Genomic DNA, 20,634 nt, shown 5'->3' with positions numbered 1-20,634 from the left:
AGACTAGGGCACCTGGTCCTCTTCAGCCTCTGCAAGAGAAGGTTGAGAGGTGACCTTGTGGCTGCCTATAAGTTCATCATGGGGGCACAGAAGGGAACTGGTGAGGCTTTACTCACCACGGTGCCCCTGGGGGTTTCAAGAAATAATGTCCATAAGCTAGCAGAGAGCAGATTTACACTGGACATTAGGAAGAGCTTCTTCACAGTTAGAGTGGCCAAAGTCTGGAATGGGCTCCCAAGGGAGGTGGTGCTCTCCCCTACCCTGGGGGTCTTCAAGAGCAGGTTAGATAGGCATCTAGCTGGGGTCATCTAAACCCAGCACTCTTTCCTGCCTATGCAGGGGGTCGGACTCGATGATCTATTGAGGTCCCTTCCGACCCTAACATCTATGAATCTATGAATATGGGAGTCAACATTATATTTCTCACTGCTAAAACTACCTTTATGACCTTGGCAAATCACTTGTTTGGTGTTTCAATAGCTCTGTAAAATGGGGGCTAATTAAGATTGTGTATACTTTATTAATTAAGGCTTATGTTGTGCTTTGATACAGCTGATAGAAAGCCTGGACTGAGGACAAAGTAAGATTACCATTTTACACATTGATTTGACTTAATTGAACATTTTTAAGTTCATGCATTATGATGGATACCTCAAGGGATAGCTAGCTGGTGCTTTAACTCAATAGGTTTAGAATATAAATGAGGGCAATATTCCTTTTGCTTAGTAATATAGTTCTTTACCAGTCATCTTTTAATGCTTTTTTAAAAAAATGTCCTTGGTAATGTATTTTACAGTAACCAAGATCTTGCCAGTGTACCATGCTGCTATGGTTCAATACATTTTCAACAATGATTGCATTCATTTCTGAAGTCCCACAAATGTTCTTGAATGTATAATAAGTTTTAAATTTGTTTACCAATTCATTTGACCTTTAAGGACACAGAATACATTTTCCATTCTTCTCATTCTTTCTAAATAGCAAGCTATAAAGGGCACATCCAGGTAATAGCATAGCCATAGAAAAATGGGAAAATGCTTTGCATTGGTCATGCTAATTTCAGAAGAATTATTACATTTCTACAGTAAGAGGAATTTGCTCAGTTACTTACAGTAACTATTTTAATAATTTTAAATTTCTATCTACAATTCAACAAATCTTCACTTTATTTATATATAACCAGGAGATCCATGCATAATTACACATATCAGTATCTATTAAACCTCCAAACCACCATGAATGAAAGTCACTCACATAACAGCCTGACAGAACTACCCTTCCTATCTGCCCTGAAAATCAACAGAGTTGGATGTCAGTTGAGTACAATCACAGATTGAAGATCTTCATTAGAAAAAGATCTGTTACCAGCACCTTCCCTCTAAACTAGAGTTTACAAAGTGGAATTGAATGTAAGCCACATCCATCTTCATGGGATCATGAGGTTTCTGGGCTGGGGTTTTAGTTACTAAATGTTTTTTACAGAGTCTAGACTAAAAGACCCTTCTGCTGAGTCTTCAGGTATGACTGCAATATACATGTTACATAAAAGTAATGAAATATGAGTAATACATTACATTATGCTGCAGAGGGTGCAATCATAAGTACTTAACTGATTTTGCTCTCCCAGGCTCATTTTATGGAAGAGGAAATTGCATTTCTATAAAATGGCTCCTCTTTTGACAGTTTAAATTGCTGGGGGTGGGGAGAAACATGCCTCTTCCTCAAGTCCAGCTCACTTAAGCAGATGGGATTATACATATGGATGAAATCATTAATTAAGATTGAATATATGAAATATACCACACATTTCAGCCTCCCACTAATTAAAGGAGTTTTAAGCTATGGAAGTATAAATATTACAAAAGACAACCCAAAATATCTAGAAATGAAAGCATTTGCATGTGTTAGGATAAACTATATTTTAAAAAGGAAATTTAGACATAATATTCCATAAAGGGTTTTCAGCACAATAATAGCAGCAGCACAAAGGTTTTACTCTCAGAAAAAAAATATTTGTGAATTGGCTCCACTCATTGTTTACATAATATAAAGTATATTTGGTTTCACTGTACCCTAATGACTATGTTTATTGGTAAAAAAATAAAAATAAAAAATTAAACAGTATGAATATTATATAACTAGGTAGATTTTTAAGGAAATGATAAATAATATTTATATATGTATAATACCAGCTGAGCTAAACTGTGTTTATGGGAAGAGAACTAAAATGGTGATCTTTAACATTTCCAACTATGTTGACACTTAAAGGTTTGTTGTAAAAGTTAAGGAGAAATTTAAAACTTTATTCCAAGTCTGGTCATGTTTTGAAAGCCTCAAACATATCTTTCTCTCATAAAGACACTCTTCACTTTAATTATGTAGTAGCTATCATAGTTGCTTTTCCATTTACCTCACCTTATAATGATTCATGGGAGACTGTGGATAGGTGTTACATGTGTGATGGGAGAAAAGCCTTTCTCCTGTCACAAAGAGATAACCAGCTCTTCTGCAAGGAAGTTAGATCACTTCTGAGCAGGGAGGTCTCTCTTCTCCAGCACTAATTTGAACAGCTGTATACTTCTCTTGGGTGGTAAGGAACAGGAGTACCATAAAATCATAGAAACTTAGGGTTGGAAGGGACCTCAGAAGGTCATCTAGCCCAACCCCCTGCTCAAAGCAGAACCAATCCCAACTTTATCGTCCCAGCCAAGGCTTTGTCTAGCCAGATCTTAAAAATCTCCAGGGACAGAAATTCCACAACTTCTCTGGGTAGCATGTTTCAGTGCTTTACTACCCCTCTTAGTGAGAGAGTTTTTTTTCCTAACATCTAACCTAAACTTCCCTTGCTGCAATTTGAGACCATTGCCACCATTGTCATTTGTCATCACTGAGAACAGTCTAGTTCCATCCTCTTTGGAACCCCCCTTCAGGAACTTAAAGGCTGCTATTAAATCCCTGCTCAATTTTCACTTCTCCAGACTAAAGTCCAATTCCCTCAGCCTCTCCTCAGAAGTCATGTGTCTCAGACCCCTACCATTTTCACTGTCCTCAACTGGAGTCTCTCTAATTTGTCCACATCCTTTCTGTAGTGTTGTGCCCAAAACTGAACACACTACACCAAATGTGGCCTCCCCAGTGTTGAATAGAGGGGAAGAATCATGTCCCTCAACCTGCTTGCAACACTCCTACTAATGCAGCCCAGCATGCTGTTAGCCTTCTTTGCAACAAGGGCACACCATTAGCTTATGTTCAGTTTATTGTCCACTTAACCCACATGTCCTTTCCTGCAAAGCTGCTACTTATCCAGTCAGTCCTCAGTCTGTACTGGTATCCCACAACCTCCACTCTCCCTTCCCCCTTCCATGAACAGGAAGAGAGGGAAAGCACTAGCTCCTTGATAGCCAACTCAGAGAGCCCTGTAAATACCTTGCTATCCATGATAACACCCTCTTGCCCCTGAACAGACCAGGGTCACCTGGCTAAGTGCAAGGATGGAACCTTTTGAGAAGGTTCAAGCCACAAGTCATCTGACTCCTGCTCCCTGCACAGGTGAGAGATTCTGTACGTGTACAGGTGGGAGGACATTTCCTTGCATTTGGACCTGACCAGCAGTGGGATGTATACAGCTGCACTGTATTGGTCTCCTGCCCCTGCACAGATTAGGGTGAGAGAGTGGGGGCTTTCTCCATGGTTTAACTTGTCCCCAGTACTCCAGGGTTGAGTTGAACTCTGCTGCCTCTGCTTCCTACCCTCTACATAGACTGGGGTTACCTTGGTCTGTACAGTGTGTGGGGAAGGGGTTGTCAGAGAATTTTCCCAGAGTCTCAGGGACACCACATTGCTTGTTCCCTCCACAGAGGGGAACTTGGTCTTTGCAGGGAATGGGGAGTGGAAGGGGTGAGGAGAACAGTTCTCCATGCCCCTGCTAGCCCTATGGGGTGCAGGGATGTACAAGGCATTTGCCACTTTTGGTAGCTGTCAACTCTCCATTGATAGGCTGGCCCTATCCCAGTCAATCATTGGGCTTTCCCTTTCCAAGGACAGGGATGAAGAGAGTGAGCCAAGGAGCATCCCTTTAATATCTCCTGGTACTAGAAATTCTTAGTACTGGAAATGAACATCTGTCCACAGTAGTTTAGCTCCTCCTTCACTTCAAGTGAAATTTGTGATTGTTTGTTGACATGCTTTAAAAACTTTGACCTACTGATCTGGTACCAGTCCATCCATTCCTGACTCAGTCTTGTAGTGGGAAAAAGTTAAGCACAGGGCATTTATACATGTATCTGAGTATATATATATTTATTTATATAGACTGGTGTTACATGATTATGACTTCTGGTTCTGCCCTCATAGGACACTGAGAATCTATCAAATTCAAGGTTCATTGTAGCTATTAAAATTTTTCTTTACAGCATTTTAGGGTATATACTTCTGGAACAAGTCCAGAAACATATAGTGGGAAATGTAACCCCTCTTTGGAATTTTTAAATCAACATGTGGAAATCTATAGCAGCTATATAACTATATTTCACAGTCTATACATTTGTTTAAAATTCTAAAGAAAAAGTAGCATTCCATAATAAATTCTATAGGTTTATAAAAAAAATGGCTATAGCATACCATCTAATTTCCTTAGAACCTATTAAAGTTTCATTTGATTCTTCCATAATGAAAAGCAATCAACCATCAAATGAACTACTGATATTCAAATAATTTATTTTTGTTTCATTTCAAGCTGTAACCACTGCAGTCAATTTGGGCCTGAAGAAGGTTTCAGTATACACCTTCAACATCAGTTAAATAGGAGCTTATAAATATCAAAACCTACTTTTAAATGTTATTAGAATGCTTTCAACCCTGCTTCCGATCAATTAGAAAGTAACCTAAACAGTGCTTTACATAACATATGCTGATCCTCTCAAACTATCACCTAGTTAATATAATATAAAAATCCTAACAGATGACCTGTTTCTAACCTACAGCTGAAGAATTACTATCTGCTTTTTCTTTTGGTTTTAAAATTGTCTTCCTTCTAGAACTGAGCTATTGAAGAAGAACTGCTTTTGCTTGACATTCTCTCTACTGGGACTTTCAGAAATTCTGCACACTCCTTAAGTTTGTATGGGATGTGAAGAGACATCTAGAAATGAATAAATATAGGTTTAATAGATTTATACTAGAATATTTTAGGAGTCACAGATAAAATGGATTAAGTACATCTTCACAAAGAGTTTAGACAAAAGAATGGTCAGACTTAAAGAAAGTAACAACTTTCATAGATTTCATAGATTTCATAGACATTAGGGCTGGAAGGGACCTCAGAAGATCATCAAGTCCAGCCCCCTGCCCCAGCAGCAGGAAGTCAGGTGGGGTCATAGGATCCCAGCAAGATAAGCATCCAAATTTCTCTTGAAGGTGTTCAATGTAGGTGCTTTAACCACCTCCAATGGCAGGCTATTCCAGACCCTGGGGGCTTGGACAGTAAAGAAATTCTTCCTTATGTCCAGCCTGAAACGGTCTTGCAGTAGTTTATAACTGTTCAACTTCGTCATCCTTTGGGGCGCTCTGGTGAACAAACATTCCCCCAGATACTGATGGTCACCTCTGATAAACTTATAGGTGGCCATCAGATCACCCCTGAGCCTGTGCTTTTCCAGGCTAAAGAGCCCCATAGCTCTTAGCCTGTCATTGTAAGGTGTTTTCCTGACCTCTGATCATGCATGTGGCTCTTCTTTGGACTCTCTCAAGCTTCTCCACCTCCTTTTTGAATTGTGGGGCCGAAAACTGGACGCAGTACTTCAGCTACAGCCTCATCAAGGTTGACTACAAGGGGAGAATGATATCCTGGGATTTGCTTGAGAAGCATCTATGGATGCAAGCCAGAGTTTTACTCACTTTACTAGCTGCAGCATCGCTTTGAAGGCTCATATTCATCTTGTGGTCAATGATGACCCCCAAGTCTCTTTCTTCCATAGTGCTAGCCAATGTAGCACTGCCAAGTCTATAAGGATGCTGCAGGTTTTTCCTCCCAAGGTGGAGAACCTTGAATTTTTCAGTGTTAAACACCATCAGGTTCTCGTCCAGCCATTTGCTGAGCCTGTCCAAGTCAGCCTGGATCACCCTCCTGTATTCAGGTGTGGATGCTTTGCCCAACAGTTTGATGTCATCGGCGAACTTGGTCGGTGTGCTTATGACTCCAATGTCCACATCGTTAATGAAGACGTTGAACAATACAGGTTCAAGGACAGAGCCTGGGGGGACCCCACTGGTCACAAGGCACCATGATGATTGACTTCCACCAATTACCACCCTCTGGGTCCGAACACGGAGCCAATTCTCCAGCCAGTGGATTGTGGAGGACTCAAGGCTACAGTTGGCCAGTTTTGCCAAGAGGTGAGGCATACCAGATCGAAGGCTTTTTTGAAGTCAAGATATATGACATCAATCTCTTCTCCCTTGTCCAGGTCATAGGTCACCTGGTCACAAAAGGAAATGAGATTGGTCAAGTGAGACCTACCTGCAACAAACCTTTAATAAACTTTTCTAAGTCCTTCCCCGGGATAGAGGTCAGGCTGATGGGCCTGTAGCTTGGCGGATCCACTTTCCTCCCTTTCTTGAAGATAGGTACCACATTGGTCTTCTTTCAGTCTTCGTGCACTACACCAGAGCACCAGGAGTTCTCAAAGATCCATGCCAGGGGCTGGCTTATGATGCTCGCCAGCTCCTTGAGTACCCTGGGGTGTAGATTGTCAGGGCCAGCTGACTTGAAGGTATCCAGTCTCTCAAGGTGTTCCTTCACAAGGTCAGCATTGATGGAGGGCAGGGGATCTCCCTCACCCAGACCTCCCTGTCCCATAGCGGGCATGGGCATCCCATGAAACTGATGAAAGACCGATGCAAAGTACCCATTTAATAGGTTGGCTTTAGCCTGGGTGTCAGTTGTCAGTTGTCCCATTTGGTTTAGCAGGGGTCCAATATTGCCCTTGCTTTTCCTCTGGCTCCCCACATATCTGAAAAAGGACTTTTTATTGTCCTTGATACTCAAAGCTAGCTGGAGTTCAGTTGCAGCCTTGGCTTTCCTGGTTTGCTCCCTGTAGGACCAGACCAGTGCAGATTTTAGATGGAATTGTCAAATCCAGATAGCTTAGTAGTTTCTCCTAACCACACATTCTGACAAAGGGGCACAGGAAACCATTTTTTGAAAACATGGATATGGAAAACTAATGCAAAAGAACATGCAATTGATATATATAGACAAAGGGGAACCTAAAGAGGTCAAAATCATAGACAGTGGATGCAGATGAACGGAATCATTATTTAAAAAATAAATTAGATTTTACTGAATGTTTCACATTGGTAGTCAAAAGGGCTGTGTAAACAGGACCTTATTCAATTCAGATTCAGCCCAAATTGGGGACAGTAATTCGATCCATTGATTCAGATCACCGTCCCTGATTTGATTCAGTCAAATACGAATCTGGAGATTCACTGCTGATTCAGTGAATCAGAGATTCAGACACAGGCACAGCTTAAATTTTTTTTTTCTACATACCTTGAAATAACAGGCACAGCTCATTATCACTGTAATGCTGGGGTGCATAGAGCATCCCACAGGAGTGTGGGGGTCTCTCCAGCGTGATCGGCAGCAAGCCCAGAAGTGGACTGGACATACTGCCGGTCCACTTTCGGGTCTGCCAGGGAGTGCACAGCCCCTCCCCATGCCCTCCAGCTCAGTGATTGACAGCAGGGGGAACACAGGTACCCCACCTCCAGACCCAGGAGGCATCAGTTACTGAGCCAGGGGGGTGCAGCCCCAGGCCCCCATGCTCCCCAGTGGACCAGAAAGTGGACCGGATATGCTTCTGGCTCATTTCTGGGTCTGCTGCCAAGCATGTTGGGGAGCCCCCCTGTGCTTCTGTGGGACACTGCATCTGCCCCAGCTCCTCAGTGTTTAGGGCCCCTGCTACCTAGAGGTATGTAGAAAAAACATTTAAAGCTGTATCTACATCGGAATTACCAAATCTGTCCGAATCTCTCCGAATCAGTTCAGAGAGTTTTAAATCGATTCACAGAGATTAAAGGGTCCTCTGATTCAAATCAGATTTGGAGATTCAGCCACCAAATTGGGCCAAATCTCTGCCCAATCAAATGAGGGACTGAAGCTTTGCACAACCCTAGTAGTCAAGTGTCATATTCAGCTACATACTGAAATTGCATGGAACATCGATGAGAGTTAATTTTGACCCAAAGAATACATTTAGACCTGTAGTAAAATGATATTTAATTTAAATAGTAAATCTTACATATTCAAGGGGAAACATTATTGTAGCTTTATACCAAGTGCAGTGCTTATTTTAAATTTAGGACATTTCTTTCTAATATGTTGTCCTTATTCTGAGCATAATTTAAGGATGGCAGCTCAAGGGGGGGGGGGGGGGTACCAATTTCCTAAAACCTTAAGGGAGACATAGACACTCAAGTTCAAAATTGAAAACTTCAGATGAGTTGCCTAACACAGAAGGCACCTATGCATACAATAAACTACGTTGGTTAAGTCTGAGGCTGGGCTTACATACAATCAGCAGAGTCTTGGCAGTGCTGAGCAGCTTGGCACTTTTTTCATGCCTAAACTCCAGCAGGGCTCACAAGCTAGTTTCCCCACATGTCTTTCCCACAGACCCTCATCCATAAGGTACAATCACTTACCTCACTCAAAGTGAGTAGGAGAAACTGTGACAATTCCTCTACAGGTTTTCTGGAAGAAGGGATTGGCAGGGCTTGCATGTTTCACTCCAGGAAAGAATTCACAACCATGAACCCTAAGTAAAAATAGGTGTCTAAGGTTTTTGGATATAGAGCATACTTGTGAGACTATTTGGGCAAAGCAGGACTGGGCTCACCTAGGAGACACGATAGGCACAATGTAGACTAGCATCTTCCCAAGTGTTGGATGGGACATCTAGGCATCTAATTCATGACTGTAGATTGCACAAGGTAGCTGGGCACCTACAAGTTCGCTGCTTCAATTTTAATCCTAATTTTTCATTGTGAACCTGGCCCATCAGGATATTTTAGACAGTACTTTCCTTTTCAGAGGAGAGCAGTTTTTTTAAAGCATTGCATAAAAATTTTAGAAAAAATATAATTTTCTTCTTACCAAGACCGATGATAGATTGGTGGCCATAAGAGCTGATGAAAGCAGCTTTGACTAAACATTTTATCATTGCAAAACAGTTTTATGCAAACTGAAACATTTCACAGAAACTTATTTAATTCAATGAGAATATTTCTGAAGTCCAAGGCAGGCTCATCAGTCAACACCAGAAAGAGAGGAACATTTACCTGAAAGTAGGCCTGTGCAAAGCAGAAAGTATTTGCTTCGGATTTGGATTCAGTGATTTGGAGAGACAGTGATTTGATTTGGTGATTAGAATCACTGTCTTGATTTGATCCAGTTAAATCTGAATCTGAAGATATTTGGTGCCTAATTTATTTGGCCTTAGACTATACAGAGCAGCCAGATGAGCCCTGGCTTGAGCCAGCAATCCTGGCAGAAGCCGCGGCTTGTCCAACTGCTTCCCCAGCTGTCCTCCCACCAGGGCAAGGCAGGCAGTGCTGGCAGCCTGGGAGAAGCTGCAGGGACTGTGGGGAATGATTGTGGATCTAGGGGAATGATAGGGAGCTGGGGGATCGAACTGGGAGCTAGGGGATCAAACCAGGAGCTGGGAAATTGAACCAGGAGCTGGGGAGAAGCCCCTATTTGTTCCTCTAGCTCCTGATCATTTCCTGCAGCTTCTCCTGGTGCTGCCAGCACTGCCTGTTTCACCCCGGCAGGGGGCAGGGGGGGCAGCTGGGGGATCCGCGGCTTGAGCTGGCAGCCCTGGGAGCTGATTACAATTTCTAATTGTAATTACTAATCAAAATGTCACAGATTTTTTTGGCCTCGGATCCTGCTTGCGAGGAGGATGTCAAAACTGGCTTGAAAAGCTTCTTGCCTTCTCAACCAGCTTATATTTTAAAATGAATCCTAATTTCAAACTGTTCAGTCCATAAACTGCCTTAAGGAAGTGGGAAACATGGTATGGAACTATTATTATAATAGTTAAAGATATAGGGGAAGATTTTCAAAAGCACAAATGGGAGTTTGATACTTAACTGCCTTTCAAACTCTCCCCCATTAAATTCCTTTTAAGCTTTATATTATTTTTTCCCTCAAGGGCATACCCTATTTATTTAGCTATATTCCTTTTCTTTAATGCACTTATTTAGCATTTACATTTAGAAAGGTAAAGGTATAGCAGGAAGGAAGCACTGGAAGTCTTGTACTTAAAAAGGAAAAAGCTCATAATTCTATTCAGTATGAATGCACAGTTGTCATTTTAAGGGGTGTGCTGAATGTTCTGAGCTTCTACCCCAGAGGGAACCAGTCCATCTATTATATTTAGGGACTTTTCCAGTAATACCTTTGAAAGTATATAAAGGGAGATAATAAATAAGAGATGGGAGTTAACAAAAGGCACTTCCAGACTGGTGCAACTGTAGAAAGTGGTGAGTACTGTAGGTTTGTTCATAGACTGTACTGCCTTTTCCAAGGGTTTCTTTTGAATATGGTTAGAACTGTTTGTATTGCAGCACTTAAAACTTATAGACACTCTGAGTTCACTTTACTATTTAATAGCTTTGCTTGAAGTAAAATATTTCTACCCTTGGGAGGATCTAGGATTTTGAAAAGGGGGTGCGCATATTTTTCCAATTAAAAAGAAACTAGAAGCTTTACTAATATGTTAGGGACCTTGGGGCTATATTATTCATTTCATGATCCAAAAACACCCAAAGAGAGCTGAGTCTGTGTGTAGCTTTATGCCAGGTTCAGGGTGGGATAGGAAGCTGCTACAGGGGAGTACAGATGTTACCTTCTAACCCCATACTTGAGTCCCTCAGACACTATACCATGGCCCCAAAGTGCCCCTTGCATATAAAATACAACTTTCCATTATTCTCATTCTTTCTAAATAATGTATGCCCCTCACTGCCCTTTATGCATTGACCCTGGCACCTCAAATGTACCTGACTCCACTTTGTTCCCTGCTCTTCTACATATCTTCATACTCAACCCCACCTCATTGTGCCCCAAAACCATCATATCCCACCATCACCCTCACACCTCACTGAGTCCTACCAAGCTCCCTCACTGCCACCATGAATTCACTGTGCCCTGCACAGGCTGTTTCCCATCCCCCCTAATCCCTTACCATCTCCCTTACAGCCCACTGAGCTCTCCACTGCTGCTCTAAACAGTCAAATCTCACTGCAGCCCCTCAAACCCCATAGGCCCCTCCATTTACAATTCCACTTGCTCCTAACCTTATTTAAATCCATTCACCCCAGGCATTGAATCATCCTCTCTCTACCCCAAACCCCATCTCCCCCAAACACCTTCCCACCCCAAAACACCCTAACCCCTTCTCACCCTACAAGAACCCTTCCCATTGAAACCCTTTTGGTATCTGTGAGCTCCTGTAACAGGGAACTCTAACCCTGTTATCAAGAAACAGGGTGGTCCCTTTAAATCCAGAACCTTCTGGGCATGGCTGGCCAGTTGAGCAGGGGTTAAGGAATGAGACCTGCCAGCTGGTCAGGTGACAGGAAGGGGAAGGCCAGAACCATATAAACTGCAAATGGAGAAGACCAGAGAGGTAGACTTCTAGTAACTATGGAGTGGCTGTGGCAGTCTCTTTGGGAAGAATAAACCATGCTGTGAGACAGAAGCATGATCACATAAAGTAAGTGGGTACTTTGTCTCTCTTGTTTTTTTTATTATTATTATTTTCATTATATGGCCATAGGAGCCTATGGTTTATGTTTGATGTTAAAAATGCCAGTGATTTGTTGCTGAGGCTGTAGGGCTGGAGGAGACCTCATTAACACTGAAGGGCATCATGACAGAGGGTTCAAGAAGCCTTGCTGCACTAGGGGTAGGAGACCAAAGTCGCTTGAAGGGGAGATAGGAGCTTTGAAGCCAGGTCCTAGTAGGTGGACTTAAGTAAAAGGCCCTAACTACAGAAAGAAAGGGAAAAGCCAGAGGGGGCTGAGTCCCCAACAGTCTGGCACCACAGGGGTGCACAGTGTAGAAGGACCAGTGTCACAGAGAGTATGGAATGGAGGGCCTTGAGCCAAAGGGAGTTGGAGAGCTAAGTCTTGGAGTCACACCCTGATTAGTGGGTTTTTACTGACAAGCCTAGCTAGAGAGAAAGGGGGTAAGCTCACAGCAGCTGAGACCCCAACATAAAGAGGAATTTATAAAACATCTGTGAAGCAAGGGGCATGTCAAAGGGTAGGTAGGAGTGTGCATTTTTGCCCTTAAGGCAACACCTCATTATCCTATGGGTGGTGAGCCTGGAGCCTGCCTGAGAACCTGTGGATCAGTCTCCCTCTTTTTTTAGAACCAAGTAACATCAAGTCGTAGCAGATGAGTAAAGGGGAGGGGGGGGGGGAAGCTGATCCTCAGAGAAGGAAAATCCAGCAAGAGTTGATGGGGCATACTTACCAGCATATTAAAAGAAAAAATGCAGCCCCCTGTCACAGCTCCCATCCAGACCCTTGTATCCCTGGGAGCAGTGGTATACTGTGGGTCTCTGGCACCCGGGGGCCAATGCTTGCATTTGCGTGCCCCTTGCCCCAGAACAATTTGAGCAGAGTACGGGGCCCAGGGCAAATCAAACTGTGCATGGCCCCCTCTCCCATCCCATGGCACCTCCATGAGGAAAGTAACAGCACAGTACACTGGATGAAGGGGGAGGGGTGGCAGCTGGAATTCCCAGCCAGAACAGCTAAAGAAACTTATAACCCACTGCGTAGGTGGGCAGGCAGACTATGCACCAAACATGGGAGGGTGCCATGGCCTCTCCACCTGGCTCTAAAGGGCTTAGGTGGTGCCACCCCACAGGCCAGCACCCGGAGGCCATGCCCCCCCCCCCCAAGGTACAGCACTGCCTGGGAGCCCCTCCCCATCAAAACCCCTCCCAGTTTCCCTATCACTTATGCTCTTGACCTTGGGGTAGGGCTGTAACTGCCCCCACTCCTCACTGCAAACCCATAGCTGGCCTTCACTGCCCTCCACCCTCAAAACACAGAAACAAACACTTGGGGTTGGGAGAAGACTTGGTTAAACCATTGTCAACCCCCTACCCGGGGAGACCAACCCCTCTTATCCACCCATGCCTGGTTTTATGCTGCCTTGGTTACTCTACTGGTGATGGAATCTGGTCATGATGCCCTGAACCCATCAAGAAGGCAGGCTCATTCCTTTATTCCCTTATTCCCTTATTCCTTGACTCAATGCCCAAGTGGTGCATCACCTGGAGGAGGGTGATGTAGGAGAGTATTGTCCTCAAGACCCACAGCTCTCCTGAGCTTAGATCAACATATTGAAATCCATATCTAAGATGCATATCTAAGTCAGTTGTAGTTAAGTAGGTGTGCTGGTGTCTTCCCTTTCACTCCGTATTCACCAATGCTCTCATCTTTCTGTGCCATATACCAACCATGAAAAATAATATCATTGCTTCACACATCTTTCTCATTTTTCATATAGTTTATATCAAGCACATCATATACCTATCATACAAGTTTAATATCATCACCTTGTATATAAGCTATAATCATAATGCATATCAATGCTATCATTTCACATATACAAATTACAGCCAGGTGGTCAAATTTGACATTTGTAATGCTGGCCAGCTGTCCACTGAATAAATCAGCTTGTATTCCCAATGACTGGTAATAATGCCCACATTCTCAAACGGACAATAGGGCAACAGTCTCCAAGTCTTGATTTTTGACAATAATGTTCTGTGTTCCATTGACCATAAGTCTCAACAAACAACTTGCACTATCTGGACACTGATGCTGCAGACTAACAGTCCAGTTGTTGTTATCATTAAGATTCCAGACATCTAGTTTGACATGGATGTTTCCTTCAGAATCATATCTATTGCTGGTGAGGATAATTGTATATCCATTGGTCATCATTAGCTCTGGGACCCCTTGCTGTTTGATGTTCACTCTAGCATGCTGTATGATGGACCATCGATGCAGTTGCCATCTCGTGGTCACAACCACGTTGGGTCTGTCTGGCTGAGTTGCCTGCAACACCATGAGGATGATGTTACTGTGGCCAAGGAAAAAGCATCCAAGAAGTTCCTTTCCCAACCATCTGAAAGCCATTGTCCACCTCCTCCTCTCTGTGGAAGGGACAATAGAGTGAGACACAGAAAAATGTAATTTTTGTCCATCTTCTTTTTTCTCATAGGTAAAAATGAGACTGCTTCTGAAGACTGATGCTTCTGGCAGGATGCTCCATATCTGAGCAGTGTTCCATATTTCACATCCTTCTCATCAGAAGTCTTCATATTTTATTTGTTCCAAACTGGCGACCAATCTAACAATGTATGCACTGTGCAGTCAGAATCACTGTACATTATACATGATTCCAATTCGGATACATTTTCAAGCGTGGCTGCAAAGGCTGTAGTCTCAGCAGCCCATGCTGAGTGTGATCTGCATTATCCAATCTTTTTCTGAGTGATTTCTCCTGCCTGATTTCACTCTGATTGCTGTGAACCCGGTCATAGGACAACCACTGCTATAAAAGCTGCTGCCATCCACAAACCACACTGAGTCTTTTTCTTGGAATACTTGCTCAGTCAGCTTGCATCCTTCCTTAAAGATACCCACTAGAGCAGAGGTGGACAAAATGCGATCCATGGGCCAAATGCAGCCCACCAGGCCATTCTATCCAGTGCACAGGGCCCCCTAAACATTTAGAAAATTAATATTTATCTGCCCCTGGCTGCCTGTCATGTAGCCCTTGATGGCTTCCTAAAACTCAGTAAGCGGCCCTCCACCTGAAATAATTGTCCACCCCTGCATTAGAGGCTCCTGACATGCCTCAGCTATTGGGCACTCGTGTTCAGTGCCACTAATGACTAAGGCATATAGTGCTGCTGGTTGGGTTTGAACATTATCCCATATAATGTTTCTGTTTGCCAAAACAATTGTCCAATGTGCCAGACATGGGGCTGAAATTCCTGCATCCCTGGCCTTTCCAGACACAACATATTTAACTGGAGAGTATGCAGAATGCAGTACCACTGGGGACATCCCAGTCAAATAGCTTCAATGCCCCAGGGCCCAAACTAAAGCAAGTACTTCACATTCACATGGGTTAAATTTTTTTTCTCTACTTCCGACAACACTCTGCTGCCATAAGCCACTGGTTTCCTACTAGTTCTAGACTGCTGGAACAGTATCACTCCAATATGAGTGTGGATGGTAGCCAAATCCAAGTAAAATGGCTTCCCCACTTGTGGGTATGCTAGCACTGGAGCCTGAACTACAGCTCTCTTTAGTGCCATGAAGGCATCCTTCTGTTCCTGACCCCAGTGCCATGGAATAGATTTCTTTAGAAGTGTGTATAATGGTGCAACCACACTAGCAAAGTTCTCAATTGATTCCCTTTAGGAACCCCACTAAACCCAAAAAGGATCTCAAAGTATTTTAAATCTGTCAGTGCAGTCAGATCCCAGATTAGTCTAACCCTCTGTACACCCAGACTGTGTCCATTTGGTTCAAGCCTCAATCCCAGATATACCATTCTGTTGACATAACTGGGACTTTTCAGGGTTCACCTTAAAACCCGTGTATTCGATTACACCCAATACCATCCTGGTGTACTCCAGACACTCCTCCCTCAATGTTGCAGTTATGAGGATGTCATCAACTTATGAAATGATGTGTCCTTTGTCATTTCCTAGAAGCTACTCCCACATTCTTGACACATAGCGATGGCAGTGCACAGGACTGTTGTTATATCCTTGCGATAACAGAGTAAATGTAAATTGCTTTGAACAGAAGGTAAATGGAAACTTATACCAGTATTTTGGGCTCACAGGAATGGCAAAAAAGGCATTGGCGAGATCCAATACAGAGAACCAAACTGCCCTATGGGCAATGCTCACCAGTACCTTGGGGTACTTTGCTACAATGGGCATCAAAGCTGGAGTGCATCAATTAAGCTGCCTATAATTGATTGTCAGTCTCCATGTCTTTCCATCAGCCTTAATTATGGGCCAGATGGGACTATTTACTGTACTGTGTGTCTTGATTAGTACCTCCTGCTCCACGAGGGCATCAATTGTCTCTCGGATACTTGGTATGACTTCTTGGGGAAAACAGTACTGACACTGTAGTCGTGGGTCCTCACCCTCCATTTCCATGCATGTGTTGATCCTCCCACATTCAAGCTTGTTCTTGGCCCATACCTGTTTAAGACTTAAAGCTACCAGTCTAATGTCATCTTCCCACTCTAGAAGCACTAGCGTCTCCGCTGCCTTTAGGACTTCACATCTGTGTCTGGTCGGTACTATAGTCATCTGCTCTGAACTCCTAATGAGTCTAAGAACCTTATTGGGGAAGTCCAAGGTTATATTCCATTCTCTCATAATATCACTCCACAAAATACCTATGTTGCCCAAAAGTCCAAAATGAAACTCCCCAATTTGGGATCCAATCTTTATCTCCATTAAGTCTGTTAACACTACTACCTGCTCTGAGCCATCAAATACTTCCAGAATTGCATTTTGCACTGGAAGCCAGGTAGAAAATGGCTCCTTTGTTGTGCTAATCAAACTATAGGTGGCACCAGTATCAACTAGCATGTTCTGTTTATGCCACAGTGCTCCTTGACTCAAATAATCCTTAAAATAAACAAGAAGTGTAGGGCATCCCCAGCTGTCTTATAAGTGCCAAATTAGGTTCAACAAGCTGGGATGCAGGAAGTGCCAGGCTGCCTCCAGTCTGAACCAGGACCAGCTACTGGGGGTGGTAGGGGTAGCCCTTTATCTCCTCTGCCAGTAACATCCTGTTTCTTGTACTCCATTAATAACTCTAGCAATCTCAAAGTGGGCAGCACATGGATAACTTCCCTGCTATTATATTTTAGAGCTCTTTCCATATAGAGTCCCTAAATTCCATACATAGGGAATGATACTCTCTCTGTTCATATGGCTTACCACCCTTGTCTCAGTTGTTAGCAGGGGCTTCTGCCATCTTGTCCTTATTGTGCGCTTGGTTGAACTGCATCATTCAGTTACTCTGCTTGATAGCACTGGCATGCTGTCATCCTCTGGGTATCACTCCCTCGCTGCCGGTGGTCTCACTGTTGAATCTGACAAGTTTAGTTTTTCTCCTTTTAAAATTCTCTTCTTCCTCACTGCGGCTTCCCTGTAAAATTGCTGCCATCTTACCTTTCTTGGTTTCACAGCTCCTACTGGCCTCTAGTTCATAGCCTTCTCTGGCCCATACCATAATATGCTATTCCGGGCTCCACCACCAAGATGGTTTTACTGCCAGGCTAAAAACCTTTTTATCAATGGATTCTTAAAATCTAGAACGTCAAATTATAATGACCACTAAGCAGTGTGGCTAACTCAGCCACCATTTAAAGTAATATCTTTCTTTCAATGTAAGCCTCAGGCCTCTCACTCTGCTGCTGCTTCTTATTATGGAAGAGCACAGTAGCAGGCTTTGCAGGAAAGAATAACTTTGAGATCTCATCGCAGATTGCTGTGCTGTTTGGGGCCTGTTTCTTCCTAATGGGTGTCAGTAATGCTGCAAAATCTTTATGGTCCATGCACTTTTGGACAATTTCTATGATATCAGACATGGTGTAACCCACACTGTCCCCAATCATGGCCATTTTCAGAAGCCAACTCTCTCTCTCTCCTTGACTGGTGTGCTAGGCTGCGCTACCTTCTCAGGAACATTACAGCTTCTGAAACTAAAAGTACTCCCGGCAGAAGAGCTAAGCTCAGTGAACCTTTCTTCAACTGGTTGCAGCTTTCTATATACCCAATGATACTTTTTCAGATACCTTTTCACTTTTTAAATCATCTATTCTCCTTTCATAAATCATGATAGGATGGTTGTTCCTGCTCTGCAACCCCTCTGGAGTGTATTCCTTCAGCTCTCTCAAGTTCTGCTTATGCGTGATCCTGAATGTAGCCTCTAGGTCTTCCATCTGTCACTTCCAATAATCCTTGACCTCTGTTTTTAAAGCTCTTCTTTTCTTTACTGCTGCAATCTCTTCTTTTAACTCCATTTCCTTGGCATCTCTCTACACCATTCCCTGCATGCCTGTTTTCTCTCTATCTCTTTTGACTTACTGTGTCAGAGCATCTATCTGATCTTGCAGACCCTTCACTACATCAACATCTCTCTTGTCCTTCTCGGCCAGTTCTCTAACGCATGTCAAGATCCCTAAAACCAAAGCCTTCTTACAGGCTTTCTTGTCTCTACACTTTTCACCCAGCCACAACTGCCAATGCTCGCATAGCTGATCATAGGCCAAATCCTCCTCTTTCCAAAATATAAGTTTCTTAACTGGATATTGCCACACATGTTTATTTCTAATCCTTGGTTCAGTCCATTCTTTGAATAGCTCCATGGCACTCTTGGCCATCACACCTATCACTGCTGATCCATCCATCTTGTCTCACAACAACAAGCTGTTCACACACAAATCAAACTCAAAATGGCACTCGCTCACTGCTGTCCCACAGCAGGGTTCAAACTTATGGTGGTGGCATGCTTATTTCTGCCAGGAATCTCAAACAATTCCAAAACAATAACCTCACACTCTGCATGTTATGACCCCTCCTCAGATCAATTGCCCCTTGTACTATCACACAACAGCATAAAACTAAAGGTACAAGAATCTCCAACACAACCAGAAAACCAAGATTAACCCTTTCATGCCCACTACAACTAAGCACAAAGGATTACAAGCACAATAAAATCCACAATTAAACCCTTATTGCCCACTCAGGGATGCCAGACTGAAAGGCAGACACTGCAGTGTGTGCCTGTGACACTCAGCACCCATAGCAAACCTAATGGGTGACCAGGGCCTTTCTTAATTATCTTTGATGGAGGTGGGTTTTGCGGCCAGGAATGCACATAGGACTATAGCCTATCCTCATGCACCCTATAATGAGACTATTGTGGAGACTGAGGTAAGGCTTTTAGGTATATTATAAAATCACAAATACAACAAAAATAAGAGTATCAACAAGTGAGAATAATGCAACAATTGTATACACTAGTTTGAAAATAACACAATAAGCAAGACTGCCAAAGGAGGCAGTAGAGGGCAGCATTAGGGTCTTCTCGAGGCTCACTGAACCACTGTGACAACTAAGCCCTCAGTCTTTTCCACACAGTGTAATCCAACCAAGAGTGAGGGGAAGGGTGATTATTTATCAACTCCAGATGATGATTGAGGTCCCAGATGAGTATGTGCAAGTCTTCAATTAAATAGTCCAAATAATCCAATTAGTCATCCCTCATTCACTCTGTCACAAGCAATCCAAACTCAACCAATCCCTCTCAAAATCAATCATCAATCAATAAACCAACCAATTGAATCATTCACAGTATACCATCACCATAGTTCTCACAGTGCTCAACTTACTTGTGCCAATTATTCCCAGTTGCATTCCCCAAATCCTCAGTGGATTCCTTTTATACCAACAAAGTCACTCCACTTGTCAATCATCCTCCAACCAATCATGCCCATGTGCACATGACACCCAAAATATGGTGGACCCAGCACTTAGGTGTAGCACATGGCACTGCAATGAACCAAAGAGGCTACTGTGCATGTTCCCAGATGGCAAGTGGGTCATTGACATCATCAAGGTGTAAAGTTCAGCTGTTCCAGAACCTTCCCATCTCTATTCAATGTGTGCATGCCTAGGAGGGAAATCCATAATGGGATTCTCTATCTAACACGGGCTTAGCCTTCTACTACCTTCATCTGCTGCAATGAATAATCCAAGAAATGATCACTGAAATAACTTTCCCCTTGTCTCACTTTTGCAACTTCTTCCTGCTTGATTGGTTTGCCACTGCTACATCTCAGTCTGCCTTTAGCCCTGCCCCTGTCTTCCCTGTCTATGATTTGTTGTGGGTTCAAATCCCTTAGGAACAAAGGCATCTGGCAGGGTCCTATGCAGCAGGACACCTTTATTGGACATGTAGGGAGGTGAGGGGGCAGAGGGCAGGGGGGCGAGCAGAGGAACATTACCAGGGGTAGATAACTGACAGGGTAACAGGCTTTTTGACTGTCTGCACCTAGCCAAGGAGTGAAGAAGTTAGCAGAAATCAAGTAGATAATAATAAATAATGAAGTCCATTGACTCCCTCAGGTCCACCTGAACACAAATGTAGCTGTCCAGCAGGATAGATTTAGTGGAACAAGAATTAAAGGCAGCATGAAACTACTCCCAATTCCTTCCACCCCCTCCCCCCGGATCTTCCCTAGCTTCTACCATCTGCAAACCAAAAGTATATTGAAACAGGTAGAATCCCAGACTCCTGAAATGCCATGGAATCTTATCTCCCCAAAATGAATTCCTGCATTACTTGCAAAGAAAACAAATACAGGTTTTCCTTGATTTATGTGGTACATGCATTCCCGGAGAATGGAGCATAAATCAAATTTGCATAAAGTGAACCTACTTTACAATGTAACAGACAGGGATAGTTTCCCCTGGTGGTGAGGGAGGGAGG

This window comes from Alligator mississippiensis, chromosome 6, assembly GCF_030867095.1.
Source record: "Alligator mississippiensis isolate rAllMis1 chromosome 6, rAllMis1, whole genome shotgun sequence".
Classification (NCBI taxonomy): Eukaryota; Metazoa; Chordata; order Crocodylia; family Alligatoridae; genus Alligator; species Alligator mississippiensis.
The sequence above is the reverse complement of the archived record's forward strand: the minus strand, read 5'-3'. Positions refer to the sequence as shown.